The 14,777-nt window shown below is 36.0% G+C and overlaps 1 long non-coding RNA gene across 1 annotated transcript; it reads left to right on the forward strand.

Moving 5' to 3' along the window:
• The first annotated feature begins 9,052 nt into the window (after positions 1-9,052).
• Positions 9,053-11,150, forward strand: LOC141337534 (uncharacterized). The gene is made up of 3 exons (XR_012355769.1): positions 9,053-9,785; positions 10,210-10,310; positions 10,868-11,150. It is a non-coding gene; the product is annotated as an uncharacterized lncRNA (long non-coding RNA).
• The last annotated feature ends 3,627 nt before the right edge of the window (positions 11,151-14,777 follow it).

Here is a 14,777-nt window from a genome sequence, read left to right on the forward strand (position 1 = left end):
ATTTGTTGATGTGTTCTAATGGGCATTTACAAATAAATCGCTGAAATATATTAATTTTAAAGGCGTTCTAATTCGTGCAAATTATGTTGTTTATGAGCACATACAGAGAGAGTTCATGCTGACGGCTCGTATACTCGCTGAAGGGTGCGAGCTTTTCTTTTACAAGAACTACTCACAAACCACTGAATTTAGCTGTTGATGTGTGTTCTAATGGGTATTTAGAGTTAAATCGCTGTAATATTTAAATTTTTAAAGCGGTATTTATTTGTATTTCCACCGATTTCAGAGTGACTGTAAGTAAGAGGTTTGAGTCCCGCCTCTTCAGTCGAGAGGTATTGCGCCTCTAGATGGCGCATTTTTTCTCAGCCCATTAAAATCCTATAGAAATTTTTCATGTAAAAAAATTAATATTAAATCAACTGTAAGTCTGATCATTCCAAAAAGATATAGCAACACTTTCGTGACCAGGGCCCAGGGCTCCGCCGAGTTTGGGGCTTGTAGCCTTAAAGCTCTAGGAGGAGTAGCGTATAGAATTTTAGTCTCAGAAGAAGTTTAATAATAACTAGAAGCTAAAGTTCGATGACAAACTTTAAATGTTGGCTTGGAGAAGCAAACCGGGCAGCCTTCGGGCAAAAGGGCCAGCCCAGAACACTTAGAGCTCTGTAATTGAATTGTTGCTAGTAAAAATGCGATTATGATAAGTAATGCTTAGTATATTTTAGGCTAAAACAGCTTGCCATAGTGGATTAATGTATTTTAGGTTAAAACGGCTTGCCATACAAGATTCGTGCAGCGCCTGCTTCAAAGCCACGACGCGTTGCTGTGCGGTTGAGGCGAAAAGCAGAAATAAGCAAGCATTTAACCTTTTTATTATATGACTGTACTATTATTGTGTTTAATCGCTGGAGTGTTTGTATTAAAATACCTTTAAAAGACGTGCAAATGATGTCTTTGTTAACAGACACATAAATGCAGCCGTGCATCTCATGTTAGTTAAGCCTATGAAAAACGTCATTTGCACCCAATGTAGGTCTTTAAAATATTCTTCTATATATATTGTGTGCAATCGCTGGAGTGTTTTTATTTAAATGCCTTTAAAAGACGTGCAAATGATGTATTTGTTGACAGACTGATAATGCAGCCATACATCTGATGTTCGTTAGTGAAACGTTTGAAATAGCTCATTTACACCCAATGCAGCTCTTTAAAATATTATATATTTATTGTGTGCAATCGCTGGAGTGTTTGTATTTACATGCCTTTAAAAGACGTTCAGTCATGTATAATTCTCAGACGGACATCTCGGAGCTCATGTCTACACTGCTGAACACAGCGCTCTCTGTATGAAAACAAAATACTCACAAACAACTGCATTTAGCTGTTGATATTTTCTAATGGGTGGAACGAATTAAACCGCTGCAATATTGTAATTTTAAAGGCGTTCTAATTCGTGCAAATTATATCGTTCGTCTCCATGTATACTCGTTGAAAGCAATCTGTACGCGGTGAAGGAAATGCTTAGGGTTTTGAATAAATTCGCTCAAACAGCTGAATTCAGGTCTTGATGTGTTCTAATGGGTATTTAAAATTAAATGGCTGGAATATTGTAATTTTAAAGGCGTTATTTATATGCATTTTCCACCGAAGTCAAAGTGAAAGTATGGGTCACAGCTCGGTAACATGTTCGTTAGTGAAACCTATTGAACAGCTCATGTGCAGCTAATGTAGTTCTTTAAAATATTCTTGTATATTTATTGTGTTGGATCGCTGGAGTGTTTTTATTTAAATGCTTTTAAAAGACGTGCAGTCATGTATAATTCTCAGCCGGAGATGTGAAGCTCATCTGTAACACACTCTGTAAAGACAGCGGTTTAACTTTTACACAAAACAGCTCACAGCTGAATGTAGCTGTTGATGTGTTCTAATGGGTATTTAGAGTTAAATCGCTGTAATATTTAAATTTTTAAAGCGGTATTTATTTGTATTTCCACCGATTTCAGAGTGACTGTAAGTAAGAGGTTTGAGTCCCGCCTCTTCAGTGGAGAGGTATTGCGCCTCTAGATGGCGCATTTTTTCTCAGCCCATTGAAATCCTATAGAAATTTTTCATGTAAAAAAATTAATATTAAATCAACTGTAAGTCTGATCATTCCAAAAAGATATAGCAACACTTTCGTGACCAGGGCCCAGGGCTCCGCCGAGTTTGGGGCTTGTAGGCTTAAAGCTCTAGGAGGAGTAGCGTATAGAATTTTAGTCTCAGAAGAAGTTTAATAATAACTAGAAGCTAAAGTTCGATGACAAACTTTAAATGTTGGCTTGGAGAGCCAAACCGGGCAGCCTTGGGGCAAAAGGGCCAGACCAGAACACTTAGAGCTCTCTAATTGAATTGTTGCTAGTAAAAATGGCAGTACGACAAGAAATGCTTAGTATATTTTAGGCTAAAACAGCTTGCCATAGAGGATCGTGTGTGGATTTTAGGTTAAAACAGCTTGCCATACTGGAATATTGCTCCATTAGAGGGCGAAATTTTAGGAATTTTTAATGCAAAAAAATTAATATTAAATCAACTGTAAGTCTGATCATTCCAAAAAGATATAGCAACACTTTCGTGACCAGGGCCCAGGGCTCCGCCGAGTTTGGGGCTTGTAGCCTTAAAGCTCTAGGAGGAGTAGCGTATAGAATTTTAGTCTCAGAAGAAGTTTAATAATAATAATAATAATAATAATAATAAGTTTAAATAGCATAACAGTATGTTGGCTCTCCAAGCCAACATAATAAGTTTAAATAGCATAACAATATGTTGGCTTCTCCAAGCCAACATAACTAGAAGCTAAAGTTCGATGACAAACTTTAAATGTTGGCTTGGAGAGCCAAACCGGGCAGCCTTGGGGCAAAAGGGCCAGCCCAGAACACTTAGAACTCTCTAATGGAATTGTTGCTAGCAAAAATGGCAGTACGACAAGAAATGCTTAGTATATTTTAGGCTAAAACAGCTTGCCATAGAGGATTGTGTGTGGATTTTAGGTTAAAACGGCTTGCCATAACTTAAGATTCGTGCAGCGCCTGCTTCAAAGCCACGACGCGAGGTGAAAAGCAGAAATAAGCAAGCATTTAACCTTTTTATTATATGACTGTACTATTATTGTGTTGAATCGCTGGAGTGTTTGTATTAAAATACCTTTAAAAGACGTGCAAATGATGTCTTTGTTAACAGACACATAAATGCAGCCGTGCATCTCATGTTAGTTAAGCCTATGAAAAACGTCATTTGCACCCAATGTAGGTCTTTAAAATATTCTTCTATATTTATTGTGTGCAATCGCTGGAGTGTTTTTATTTAAATGCCTTTAAAAGACGTGCAAATGATGTATTTGTTGACAGACTGATAATGCAGCCATACATCTGATGTTCGTTAGTGAAACGTTTGAAATAGCTCATTTACACCCAATGCAGCTCTTTAAAATATTCTTCTATATTTATTGTGTTGAATCGCTGGAGTGTTTGTATTTAAATGCCTTTAAAAGACGTGCAGTCATGTATAATTGTCAGTCGGACATCTCGGAGCTCATGTCTAACACTGCTGAACACAGCGCTTTCTGTATGAAAAAAAATGCTCACAAACAACTGCATTTAGCTGTTGATATTCTCTAATGGGTGGAATGAATTAAATCGCTCCAATATTGTAATTTTAAAGGCGGTCAAATTCGTGCAAATTATGTCGTTCGTCTCCATGTATACTCGTTGAAGGCAATCTGTATGCGGTGAAGGAAATGCTTAGGGTTTTGAATAAATTCGCTCAAACAGCTGAATTCAGGTCTTGATGTGTTCTAATGGGTATTTACAATTAAATGGCTGGAATATTGTAATTTTAAAGGCGTTATTTATATGCATTTTCCACCGAAGTCAAAGTGAAAGTAAGTCACAGCTCGGTAACGTTAACATGTTCGTTAGTGAAACCTATTGAATAGCTCATTTGCAGCTAATGTAGTTCTTTAAAATATTATTCTATATTTATTGTGTACAATCGCTGGAGTGTTTTTATTTAAATGCTTTTAAAAGACGTTCAGTCATGTATAATTCTCAGACGGAGATGTGAAGCTCATCTGTAACACACTCTCTAAAGACAGCGGTTGAACTTTTACACAAAACAGCTCACAGCTGAATGTAGCTGTTGATGTGTTCTAATGGGTATTTACAATTAAATCGCTGTAATATTTAAATTTTAAAAAGCGGTATTTATTTGTATTTCCACCGATTTCAGAGTGACTGTAAGTAAGAGGTTTGAGTCCCGCCTCTTCAGTGGAGAGGTATTGCGCCTCTAGATGGCGCATTTTTTCTCAGCCCATTGAAATTCTATAGAAAATTTTCATGTAAAAAAATTAATATTAAATCAACTGTAAGTCTGATCATTCCAAAAAGATATAGCAACACTTTCGTGACCAGGGCCCAGGGCTCCGCCGAGTTTGGGGCTTGTAGCCTTAAAGCCCTAGGAGGAGTAGCGTATAGAAAATTAGTCTCAGAAGAAGGTTGAATAATAACTAGAAGCTAAAGTTCGATGACAAACTTTAAATGTTGGCTTGGAGAAGCAAACCGGGCAGCCTTCGGGCAAAAGGGCCAGCCCAGAACACTTAGAGCTCTCTGATTGAATTGTTGTTAGTAAAAATGCTATTACGATAAGTAATGCTTAGTATATTTTAGGCTAAACAGCTTGCCATAGAGGATTTATGTGTATTTTAGGTTAAAACGGCTTGCCATACAACAAGTGTGCAGCGCGTGCTTGAAAGCGTTGCTGTGTGGTTGAGCCTAAAAGCAGAAATAAGCAAGCATTTAAGCTGTGTAATATATTACTCTACTATTATTGTGTTTAATCGCTGGAGTGTTTGTATACCTTTAAAAGACGTGCAAATTATGTAGATGAAGACTGAGCAGTGCATTCAATGTTAGTTAGTTAAGCCAGTGAAAAAAGTCATTTGCACTCAATGTAGGTCTTTAAAATATTCTTCTATATTTATTGTGTGCAATCGCTGGAGTGTTTGTATTTAAATGCCTTTAAAAGACGTGCAGTCATGTATAATTGTCAGTTGGACATCTCGGAGCTCATAACACACTGCTGAACACAGCGCTCTCTGTATGAAAAAAAAAATACTCACGAACAACTGCATTTAGCTGTTGATATTCTCTAATGGGTGGACTTAATTAATTCGCTGCAATATTGTAATTTTAAAGGCGGTCAAATTCGTGCAAATTATGTCGTTCGTCTCCATGTATCATAGTTGAAGGCAATCTGTACGCGGTGAAGGAAATGCTTCGGGTTTTCAATAAATTCGTTCAAACAGCTGAATTCAGGTCTTGATGTGTTCTAATGGGTATTTATAATTAAATGGCTGGAATATTGTAATTTTAAAGGCGTTATTTATATGCATTTTACACCGAAGTCAAAGTGAAAGTATAGGTTACAGCTCGGTAACATGTTCGTTAGTGAAACCTATTGAACAGCTCATTTGCAGCTAATATAGTTCTTTAAAATATTCTTGTATATTTATTGTGTTGGATCGCTGGAGTGTTTTTATTTAAATGCTTTTAAAAGACGCGCAGTCATGTATAATTCTCAGTCGGGTAAATTAACGTTAGCTCCGAGCCGTAAAGCTCGATCTGTATAACACATTTGCTGAAGACAGTGCTTTAACTTTGAAATAAAACAGATCACAAAAGGCTGATTTGTTGATGTGTTCTAATGGGTATTTACAAATAAATCGCTGAAATATATAAATTTTAAAGGCACTCTAATTCGTGCAATTTATGTTGTTTATGAGCACATACAGAGAGAGTTCGTGCTGACGGCTTGTATACTCGCTGAAGGGTGCAAGCATTTCTTTTACAAGAACTGCTCACAAACCACTGAATTTAGCTGTTGATGTGTTCTAATGGGTATTTACAATTAAATCGCTGGAATATTTAATTTTAAAAGGCGGTATTTATTTGTATTTCCACCGATTTCAGAGTGACTGTAAGCAAGAGGTTTGAGTCCCGCCTCTTCAGTCGAGAGGTATTGCGCCTCTAGATGGCGCATTTTTTCTCAGCCCATTGAAATCCTATAGAAATTTTTCATGTAAAAAAATTAATATTAAATCAACTGTAAGTCTGATCATTCCAAAAAGATATAGCAACACTTTCGTGACCAGGGCCCAGGGCTCCGCCGAGTTTGGGGCTTGTAGCCTTAAAGCTCTAGGAGGAGTAGCGTATAGAATTTTAGTCTCAGAAGAATTTTAATAATAATAATAATAAGTTTAAATAGCATAACAATATGTTGGCTTCTCCAAGCCAACATAACTAGAAGCTAAAGTTCGATGACAAACTTTAAATGTTGGCTTGGAGAGCCAAACCGGGCAGCCTTGGGGCAAAAGGGCCAGACCAGAACACTTAGAGCTCTCTAATTGAATTGTTGCTAGTAAAAATGGCAGTACGACAAGAAATGCTTAGTATATTTTAGGCTAAAACAGCTTGCCATAGAGGATCGTGTGTGGATTTTAGGTTAAAACAGCTTGCCATACTGGAATATTGCTCCATTAGAGGGCGAAATTTTAGGAATTTTTAATGCAAAAAAATTAATATTAAATCAACTGTAAGTCTGATCATTCCAAAAAGATATAGCAACACTTTCGTGACCAGGGCCCAGGGCTCCGCCGAGTTTGGGGCTTGTAGCCTTAAAGCTCTAGGAGGAGTAGCGTATAGAATTTTAGTCTCAGAAGAAGTTTAATAATAATAATAATAATAATAATAATAATAAGTTTAAATAGCATAACAGTATGTTGGCTCTCCAAGCCAACATAATAAGTTTAAATAGCATAACAATATGTTGGCTTCTCCAAGCCAACATAACTAGAAGCTAAAGTTCGATGACAAACTTTAAATGTTGGCTTGGAGAGCCAAACCGGGCAGCCTTGGGGCAAAAGGGCCAGCCCAGAACACTTAGAACTCTCTAATGGAATTGTTGCTAGCAAAAATGGCAGTACGACAAGAAATGCTTAGTATATTTTAGGCTAAAACAGCTTGCCATAGAGGATTGTGTGTGGATTTTAGGTTAAAACGGCTTGCCATAACTTAAGATTCGTGCAGCGCCTGCTTCAAAGCCACGACGCGAGGTGAAAAGCAGAAATAAGCAAGCATTTAACCTTTTTATTATATGACTGTACTATTATTGTGTTGAATCGCTGGAGTGTTTGTATTAAAATACCTTTAAAAGACGTGCAAATGATGTCTTTGTTAACAGACACATAAATGCAGCCGTGCATCTCATGTTAGTTAGTTAAGCCTATGAAAAACCTCATTTGCACCCAATGTAACGTTAGGTCTTTAAAATATTCTTCTATATTTATTGTGTGCAATCGCTGGAGTGTTTTTATTTAAATGCCTTTAAAAGACGTGCAAATGATGTATTTGTTGACAGACTGATAATGCAGCCATACATCTGATGTTCGTTAGTGAAACGTTTGAAATAGCTCATTTACACCCAATGCAAGTCTTTAAAATATTCTTCTATATTTATTGTGTTGAATCGCTGGAGTGTTTGTATTTAAATGCCTTTAAAAGACGTGCAGTCATGTATAATTGTCAGTCGGACATCTCGGAGCTCATGTCTAACACTGCTGAACACAGCGCTTTCTGTATGAAAAAAAATGCTCACAACCCAGCAAACATTGGTCCGACGGCGACGTCCTGTCCCTGGCCAAAAATAGTCGCGGTAGGACGACAAAATATGCAAAAAATTTTAACACAAAATATTTCTTAAAAATGCATTCAGATGCAATTGTACATGTCTACAATTATATGTGGTTGCATGTAAAGTTGTTACTTTGACTTTTAGCTGAGTGTAGTTCAAAATATACCCGGTTGTGATTCGGTTGTGAAAGGACGTCCAGCAGGTGACGTCTTTTACACGTGCATTTATAGTCCATCGTCAACCTCTATAAAATCCTTATGAAATATGCAAAAGCAATTGTGCTTACATACACATTCACATTCACATTGGCATACTACAGTAATTAATTTAAGTGCCCAAAGTAGTTTCTTAAGAGGTTGTTAATAGACGTCCACTGACGTCCTTTAAACGTTTAAGACCCATGCAAACCAGCACGGAAATCTTTATTTAAAAAACTTCCATTTGTTTTACATCTTGTTTTATGTCAAATTCTATTCACAAATTGCTTGTAGTTAAGTGTGAAATCACTGCATTTACCCATTATTCCACTAGTTTCCCATACATTACAATATGATTTAATTATTTCGTTTTTAATGATTAAATATATATAGGCTATATACATAAGTTATTCATAAAGTCACAATTTAAAGTCTGAGCTGGATGCAAAAACTGCTGCCAAGATGTTGTTACAAATCTCCCGATATGGTATCTCTACAGCAGATTATCTCGAGATATGACAGTTTGTGTACTCAAAATTCCAGATCAATAGGTGGCGGTAATGCATCTTTTTATGCTGGTTTGGCAAAATCGCCAAAAACACCAGAAGAAGAGGAGTGAGCCGTAACGTACACAAGGAGAGAGTTTTTTGAGTTTACAAATCATTAAAAATTCACCGATGGGTAAGTACATTTTGAGATATTTAATTAATGTATTTTATTTTTACTTGTTTTACTCGGAGGAACCAAAAGCAAGTATAAGCACACTGTCAAGTTAAATTAACTTGGGCTAAAGTTAGCTAGTATGCTAAAAGGTAATGTTTAATGCTATGGTCTTTTTTAACCCTAAAAAGAAACTCATCTGTGGCAAAATAAAAAGTTTATGAAAATTAAAAGTTGAAGTAGCCAGCTTTCGAATATTTTTAAGCTTTCTCAATTTGTTGTTTTATGTGTAAGCATTATCACAGAATGTTAAAGTGTGTTTGTGTTAATGACTTGTATGAGATATATTAAAAATTATATATTCAGTATACTATATGCATTGACACACACACACACACACACACACACACACACACACACACACACACACATATACATATATATATTTCTTTATTATTAGGCAAGCTATAAAAGGGAAAAAAAACAATAGTTAAATGTATATATGTACTTTGATATCAATGACATGCAGCACATAAGAGCACATCGGTTGATTAAACATGTTTAAAGATTAAATTAAAAAGTACTACTCAGATGTAGCATTCTGAAAGTTTATTTCTGAAAATAAATGCAATGGAAAAACTGTGATATGTTAAAACTGTAGGAGGAGCTCAGGAATAATTCACTGAAATCTGTAAATTAATTTGAGCATGGCTGACTTCAATAAGTGCTTTAAAAGTATTTTGTAATTTCAGATTTGCTAAACATGTCCTCTGACTATCAAAGAAAGTGGAGATGTCGAAAGGCACGATTTGATGCCTTAGCGGAAGAGGACAGCAGCTCAGAATCCGAGGGTACAGTGGAGCCTGCCTTGGTGTTTTACAATTTCAAATAGGTGGAACCAGATAATTACCCCATGCCATCAGAAAGTAAGGAATATTATATGGTGTTTGAAACGCAGGTCATTTATGGGAAATTCATTAAAGCAAAGTTTGCAAACAGTCAGTTTGTAAATCTTTTATTAGAGGTACAAGTAGTTGTTTATCGATAATCTAATGCCAATATCGATACCATTGTTTTTGTTTGCTGTCAATTCTGTCTTGCTCTTGAGTTTTCAAAACATTATTACATTATTTTGATTGTGGTGTCACTTTTAGGTTCAGCAACTGTCCAGAGTTGGCCGAATGTCAGTCAGAGACTGTGTATGAACAGGTATGTATTTACCTAGCATTGTTTGTGTGTTTTGCTGTGTCGTATCTCAGAAAAAAATGACAATAGTAACAGTATCCACAATAATAACCTCAACCTTTGGTAATACTATAATTCTGTCACACACTATATCTACTTATATAATTGCCTGTTTTTGTGTTGAAGTTGTAATGTCTGTGCTAAATCAGGTTGTTCGTAGGACTTAAAACAAGATATAAAAACATAATGTTAGTGTAAGAAATGAATGAGTCATTACTTGTCACAAAAACTTTGGATAGGGGTAGAGCACTTATTACATGATAGAGAGTGGTTGTGAAAGTGTATGTTTTAACAATGCATGCAATTGGCAAGCTGCACAGTACTGCTAATTTGTAATACTGATCTTACAATGCATTTTAATATTATGACTGAATCGTTTATTTCGCAGAATCATGTCAAATGCCTTAATGGCAAAATTCAACATGCAGGGTGGTGGCCAGCTGGAAAAGGCTGCATTCAAGGCTACACCTTTATATAATATAATACAAGGTAATTTGTGACACATCGTATGTTCCTTGTGTCTTATTTAAAAGACCTGTTTTTATCAGGAATGTCCAAACGCATAATTAACATGTTTTAGTCCCGGTGTTCTCATATGTGGACATGTATGAAATCAACATCCTGCATCACGAATTAAGTCGTCACTTTGTTTTGAAATGCATAACATTTTTGAGATGTTGATTCATGACACACAGTTTAAAAATTAGACAAATTTAAATAATTACAAATTATCTTATTTCCATAAGAGTGTCACTACATTACTTTTAGACTTTTTGAAGACTAAGAAGAGGGAGTGATCCTGGTGAAACATTCAATCATTTGGTATCTCAGAGAAGCTCTCAATACTGTGACATGTAGAGTGTCAGAGAAATCCACTAAAATATAATGTTCTCATGTTACTCATATCACAGGTTAATGTGTTCATGAAATGGATGGGAAAAGTCTTGTTCGACTGCATTGTACAATTAGTTTGATAGATAAAAACACTTTCAAAATAAGTGCTTGTTTAACTTTTTGCTTTTTACATTCATATTTTCTTCCCTCAGATGCTGTGAAGAGGTGGAACCCCAATTCAACGGAATCGGAAATTGATGGCGCTATGGCTGAACATCTAAAACATGCTCCAGGAAGAGCAGGGGGTGGGGGTTATAAAAAATAAGTTTTCGGGTGAAAAAGATGTGGGAGATATTTGTGACAGCTCAATTCCTTAAATTTAGTTATGAAACTGAATTTGTTTCGTGATGAACATGTTAATTTTTCCTGTTTCCCTGGTGAATTTGTATTAAAACCATAAAATAAATGTGATAAATAAATTGTGACTTTAGTTCATCCCGTTATCTTTGATCATTTGTAATGAACTACTAAAATGTTAATAATATAACACTTTATTTTACAGTGACCTTGTTACATGTAGTTACTGTAATAACTATAAATTATGCATAATTGCATGTATCAAACCTTAACCTTATATTCAGATGCAGTTAATTATATTAAGTACTTAAATGTATAAGTAAATAATGTGTTGTTTGATCTACACGTGATTATAACGTGTTATATCTAGACGTTTCGGTATGACTGGGCCGATTTTGGCCCTTTTTAGAACCTTTGTCAAGTTTAGATGTGTAAACGTCAAAATCGCCTGTTTACGATTTAACACAATTAGTGTATGATTATTTTATATGGAGGCTTATATGCCTACACTTATGCATAAACACACCACATAAACATCCAGAAGAAGACTAATTCTGACGTCCATGGACGCGCTGAAGAGACGTGGAATTCACGGCCAGAAAAGACGTGGAATTCACGGCCAGAAAAGACGTCGGTTCAACTTCCATTTTGGAACTATTTTTCAACCATGACGGGACGTGTCGGACGGACGTCTTTTCAACGGTCAATACACGTCCAAATGTTTGCTGGGAAACAACTGCATTTAGCTGTTGATATTCTCTAATGGGTGGAATGAATTAAATCGCTCCAATATTGTAATTTTAAAGGCGGTCAAATTCGTGCAAATTATGTCGTTCGTCTCCATGTATACTCGTTGAAGGCAATCTGTATGCGGTGAAGGAAATGCTTAGGGTTTTGAATAAATTCGCTCAAACAGCTGAATTCAGGTCTTGATGTGTTCTAATGGGTATTTACAATTAAATGGCTGGAATATTGTAATTTTAAAGGCGTTATTTATATGCATTTTCCACCGAAGTCAAAGTGAAAGTAAGTCACAGCTCGGTAACGTTAACATGTTCGTTAGTGATACCTATTGAATAGCTCATTTGCAGCTAATGTAGTTCTTTAAAATATTATTCTATATTTATTGTGTACAATCGCTGGAGTGTTTTTATTTAAATGCTTTTAAAAGACGTTCAGTCATGTATAATTCTCAGACGGAGATGTGAAGCTCATCTGTAACACACTCTCTAAAGACAGCGGTTGAACTTTTACACAAAACAGCTCACAGCTGAATGTAGCTGTTGATGTGTTCTAATGGGTATTTACAATTAAATCGCTGTAATATTTAAATTTTAAAAAGCGGTATTTATTTGTATTTCCACCGATTTCAGAGTGACTGTAAGTAAGAGGTTTGAGTCCCGCCTCTTCAGTGGAGAGGTATTGCGCCTCTAGATGGCGCATTTTTTCTCAGCCCATTGAAATTCTATAGAAAATTTTCATGTAAAAAAATTAATATTAAATCAACTGTAAGTCTGATCATTCCAAAAAGATATAGCAACACTTTCGTGACCAGGGCCCAGGGCTCCGCCGAGTTTGGGGCTTGTAGCCTTAAAGCCCTAGGAGGAGTAGCGTATAGAAAATTAGTCTCAGAAGAAGGTTGAATAATAACTAGAAGCTAAAGTTCGATGACAAACTTTAAATGTTGGCTTGGAGAAGCAAACCGGGCAGCCTTCGGGCAAAAGGGCCAGCCCAGAACACTTAGAGCTCTCTGATTGAATTGTTGTTAGTAAAAATGCTATTACGATAAGTAATGCTTAGTATATTTTAGGCTAAACAGCTTGCCATAGAGGATTTATGTGTATTTTAGGTTAAAACGGCTTGCCATACAACAAGTGTGCAGCGCGTGCTTGAAAGCGTTGCTGTGTGGTTGAGCCTAAAAGCAGAAATAAGCAAGCATTTAAGCTGTGTAATATATTACTCTACTATTATTGTGTTTAATCGCTGGAGTGTTTGTATACCTTTAAAAGACGTGCAAATTATGTAGATGAAGACTGAGCAGTGCATTCAATGTTAGTTAGTTAAGCCAGTGAAAAAAGTCATTTGCACTCAATGTAGGTCTTTAAAATATTCTTCTATATTTATTGTGTGCAATCGCTGGAGTGTTTGTATTTAAATGCCTTTAAAAGACGTGCAGTCATGTATAATTGTCAGTTGGACATCTCGGAGCTCATAACACACTGCTGAACACAGCGCTCTCTGTATGAAAAAAAAAATACTCACGAACAACTGCATTTAGCTGTTGATATTCTCTAATGGGTGGACTTAATTAATTCGCTGCAATATTGTAATTTTAAAGGCGGTCAAATTCGTGCAAATTATGTCGTTCGTCTCCATGTATCATAGTTGAAGGCAATCTGTACGCGGTGAAGGAAATGCTTCGGGTTTTCAATAAATTCGTTCAAACAGCTGAATTCAGGTCTTGATGTGTTCTAATGGGTATTTATAATTAAATGGCTGGAATATTGTAATTTTAAAGGCGTTATTTATATGCATTTTACACCGAAGTCAAAGTGAAAGTATAGGTTACAGCTCGGTAACATGTTCGTTAGTGAAACCTATTGAACAGCTCATTTGCAGCTAATATAGTTCTTTAAAATATTCTTGTATATTTATTGTGTTGGATCGCTGGAGTGTTTTTATTTAAATGCTTTTAAAAGACGCGCAGTCATGTATAATTCTCAGTCGGGTAAATTAACGTTAGCTCCGAGCCGTAAAGCTCGATCTGTATAACACATTTGCTGAAGACAGTGCTTTAACTTTGAAATAAAACAGATCACAAAAGGCTGATTTGTTGATGTGTTCTAATGGGTATTTACAAATAAATCGCTGAAATATATAAATTTTAAAGGCACTCTAATTCGTGCAATTTATGTTGTTTATGAGCACATACAGAGAGAGTTCGTGCTGACGGCTTGTATACTCGCTGAAGGGTGCAAGCATTTCTTTTACAAGAACTGCTCACAAACCACTGAATTTAGCTGTTGATGTGTTCTAATGGGTATTTACAATTAAATCGCTGGAATATTTAATTTTAAAAGGCGGTATTTATTTGTATTTCCACCGATTTCAGAGTGACTGTAAGCAAGAGGTTTGAGTCCCGCCTCTTCAGTCGAGAGGTATTGCGCCTCTAGATGGCGCATTTTTTCTCAGCCCATTGAAATCCTATAGAAATTTTTCATGTAAAAAAATTAATATTAAATCAACTGTAAGTCTGATCATTCCAAAAAGATATAGCAACACTTTCGTGACCAGGGCCCAGGGCTCCGCCGAGTTTGGGGCTTGTAGCCTTAAAGCTCTAGGAGGAGTAGCGTATAGAATTTTAGTCTCAGAAGAATTTTAATAATAATAATAATAAGTTTAAATAGCATAACAATATGTTGGCTTCTCCAAGCCAACATAACTAGAAGCTAAAGTTCGATGACAAACTTTAAATGTTGGCTTGGAGAGCCAAACCGGGCAGCCTTGGGGCAAAAGGGCCAGACCAGAACACTTAGAGCTCTCTAATTGAATTGTTGCTAGTAAAAATGGCAGTACGACAAGAAATGCTTAGTATATTTTAGGCTAAAACAGCTTGCCATAGAGGATCGTGTGTGGATTTTAGGTTAAAACAGCTTGCCATACTGGAATATTGCTCCATTAGAGGGCGAAATTTTAGGAATTTTTAATGCAAAAAAATTAATATTAAATCAACTGTAAGTCTGATCATTCCAAAAAGATATAGCA

Source organism: Garra rufa, chromosome 6 (genome assembly GCF_049309525.1).
Source record: "Garra rufa chromosome 6, GarRuf1.0, whole genome shotgun sequence".
NCBI classification, from domain to species: Eukaryota; Metazoa; Chordata; class Actinopteri; order Cypriniformes; family Cyprinidae; genus Garra; species Garra rufa.